The sequence below is a fragment of the Ixodes scapularis genome, unplaced genomic scaffold (genome assembly GCF_016920785.2).
Source record: "Ixodes scapularis isolate PalLabHiFi unplaced genomic scaffold, ASM1692078v2 ptg000292l_1__unscaffolded, whole genome shotgun sequence".
Taxonomy (NCBI): domain Eukaryota; kingdom Metazoa; phylum Arthropoda; class Arachnida; order Ixodida; family Ixodidae; genus Ixodes; species Ixodes scapularis.
Genome location: NW_024609951.1, coordinates 67,280 through 70,778, shown reverse-complemented (window position 1 = coordinate 70,778; position 3,499 = coordinate 67,280). Strand labels below are relative to the sequence as shown.

General features: G+C 44.3%; 1 pseudogene; it reads right to left on the bottom strand.

Moving 5' to 3' along the window:
- Window positions 1-1,345: 1,345 nt before the first annotated feature.
- LOC120845931 lies at window positions 1,346-2,517 on the bottom strand (annotated as a pseudogene).
- Window positions 2,518-3,499: the final 982 nt, after the last annotated feature.

Here is a 3,499-nt window from a genome sequence, read left to right as displayed (position 1 = left end):
GGACCCGTACCCTTTTTTGCGTCTAAGTCGAGTAAAAGTTTTAGAACGCCTGCTTCTGTGATGTGTAAGCCACCAAGATCTTTATCTGCGTAGGTTTTAGAAGGTAGAGTTAAGTTTTCTTTGCCATTATCAGCTGTGAAGACGGACTTAAAGAAACTACTGAATTCTTCTGCCATTTTTTGTGCCTCTGAGGCACTTATGTTGGAAGTTTTAGACTTTCTGGGAATTATATGGTTCCAGAATTTTTGCGGTGATGCTTTCATAAAATTGTGGAGTGTAATATTGTAGTATTTGTGCTTTGCTTCTTCGATCTTCAGTTTGAGCAGTCTGGATAGTTCCGATATAGTTGGATTGTGGTTGGTGAGTGGACGCTTTTTGAATGACTTTCTTAGTCTTTTTAGCTTACGCTTCAGGTGAATGATTTCACGTGAAATCCATGGGTTTAGCTTCCTTATCATTTTACGTTTACTAGGAATAAACTTAGTGCTGCAGTGATTAATAATTGACTTGAGTTTTTGCCATAGTTCGTCAATACTAATATCAGTTTGATCATAGAGTTCTTGAAAGTCGTTAAATTCATGAGCAAGATAAGTTTGAATGCTAGCATCGTCGGCTTTGTAGAAATCGAGCACGTATTTGGCGCAGCCATGGGAGTTGGCGGAACTACGAACAGGTACCGTGCATACAACAATTTTATGGTCTGATATCCCCTCCACCACTTCTACGCAAGTTTGAGCCCGAGGAAAGCGGTCACTGAGGAACACTACGTCAAGCAAGCTCCGTGACGATCCCTGCACCCTGGTTGGTTCCCTGACAATTTGGGTTAGATTGAACGCAAATAGCATGTCTATAATAACATCAGCAGTGTCCAGGCCAGGGTGCAGCGAGTCCCAGTTTATTTCGGCCATATTAATATCACCCGTCATGATGATTTTATCGCTTTTAATATTTGCTAGCATGTAGTCATAGAGGCTATGAAGATACTGTAGGTCAGAGTCTGGGGGACGATAAACAACGCCGACATCAATAGAATAATTTTCAAAGGAGACCTTACACCATAAAGATTCCACGTTCTTTACCTCAGGCATAGGCACATAAGAAAGACCGCGTTTTAAGATGATTGCTACACCACCACCCCTTGTTAATCTATCCTTTCTTAGAATAATGTAGTCTGGTGGCAATATTTCGCTGTCAGATATTAACGGGTGTAGCCACGTTTCAGTTACTGTAACGATTTCTGGATTGTATTCCAAGAGTATAGACTCTAGTGCATCTACCTTATTTAGAAGACTTCTTGCGTTTAAATTAAGGACTGTAACATTAGACGGTAAAACACGGTTATCAACTAGGCGTGGTCAGTGACATCGTTTTTTGCTATTAGAACTTTGTCATTTTTATCCTCGTCCCATGCGTACAACTGCCCGTTTACCCTGACCTTATCGAAAGTCAAGAACACTTTGTCGTTTTTATCTCGATTGATTTTAGTGCTTTCCCACAGTTTCTTTCGTATCTGTTGCACGGGGCGTGAAAATCCTCGCTGATAGAAAACGTTGTCCCTTTCAATTTGAAGCAATTTTTCAGCTCTCTTGTCTTATCTCTGCAGTCAAGTAGTTTTAGGATGACAGGTCTAATTTTTTGGTCCGTCTTTTTTCCCAGACGGTGAATTCTTTCGATGCCTGATATCGGCGTGTTAAGAAGCTTTCCAAAGATTTCGTCTGTAACCACTCTTTCAAGTATTTCACTGTTTTCAGTGTCTTTTTCTTCGATTCCGTAGATTATCAAGTTTGCTCTCCTGCTTCGGTTTTCCAAATCGTCTAGCTTTTTAGAAATGGTTTTGATGTTAGCTTCAAGTTCAGTTATTTTTTCTTGACACGCACTGACGGTAGTTTGGAGCGTACTAAAGCTTTCTAGCTTTTGTTCGATGGCTGAGAGTCTGTCATTTGTTGTGACCTTTTCGTTCTTTATGTCCTGTATATCTTTAGCAATGGCTTTAAGCTGTTCCATTATAATCTTCATGTCCGGACCAGGGTTAACCTCAACATCACCGCTAAGCACGAGTAGCATTTTTAAATACACGATCACATTGCACAACAATGAATAACACGACCGTGGGCACGGCAGCAAGATCAGGCACACGTTATTACTACGAAAAGATAGGTAGTAGTGCCTCCTTACCTGTACGATAAAGACGAAAGGGTTTTTAAGCCTCATGTCCGAGAAGCTGCCGTGCCCAGTGTCGTGGTGCCTCCCGCTGCCCGGTTTTATAGCCTCAAACGAAGCTGTCGATGACGATGGCTTGTCGAAGATGGGCCGCGGGTATTCGTTTTGAAGTGGGTGGGTCCGGTGCTTGTGACGCTCGCTTGTGTCCGGTTGGTCAAAACGTCTGATGACGGATGCAGACAGCGGGACGTCGGACACCGTAATCTTGCCGAGGGTTGCATCATCCACGCTGATAGGCAGCAGCAGAACGTCGAGCAAAATCTGTACGATAAAGACGAAAGGGTTTTTAAGCCTCATGTCCGAGAAGCTGCCGTGCCCATTATTGCCATTTTAGATCCGACTCTGTCCTTCTCCCCAGCAATGGGATTTGTGGAGGCTCCTCAAAGCGTGCTTCAGTGGCTTGGTATCTCGATAAGACAAGAGAAGGTCAGTAATGGCGGCTGCAATATAGCTCGTGTGCGAAGCGTCTATAGTTCGTTTGTGGGGGATCGGTGGCCGAGTGGGCTAGCGCACACCAACTCGAAGCACGTGGAGCGAAAGCTCGCGCTGCAGAACCCAGGGATCCTGGGTTCAATCCCCACCCCTGCCCGTTTCGATCTGGATGAGCATCGTACCGGCGTGCGGTCGTGTATCACTACTGCGTGGTGCACGTTAAAGACCCCAGGCTAGCGGTTGTACTGCACTGGCTAAATTGCTCATCTACAACTGGGAGACTCGTCGCCCCTGTGAGGCAGACCAAGTTCTACACTGTATAAACATACCACACAACCAAATTAGTGCGTTTGTGGTGCAAAAAGGAGCTAGCTTGGTTTCTGCTTCAAATACATCGAAACAGCACCGCAAGTGCGCTGTAAGAAACGACTCCAAATTCTCATGTTCTGCGGAAAGAACAGCAAAGCACTGACAAACTGCAATCGGAATACGGCGCCAGCACAGGAGACTGTTTTATCATATTAAGGAACATGCCTTAACAAAGAAACGTTTAGGTTTGCTGTACATTCCATCCATTTATTTTATATTTTGGCTTCACGCAAACGCTATAAGTGCGGCTGGCTTAAAAACAAGCAGTCCTACCGGTCATTATTCCGGTTCGAGTTGGGGTTCGGGTTCCTGTTGCTTTGCATTTTGCTCCGGTTCCGTTCTGGATCAGGGACGCTTTTAAAATAAAGGTTCGGTTACCGATTCCACCAAGCACGAAGCACTACAAAATTGTTCTTGAAGGAAAAGTCCACAACTCCCAGTCGTTAAGAAAAACATGTGAATTCAACATGACGTCCCT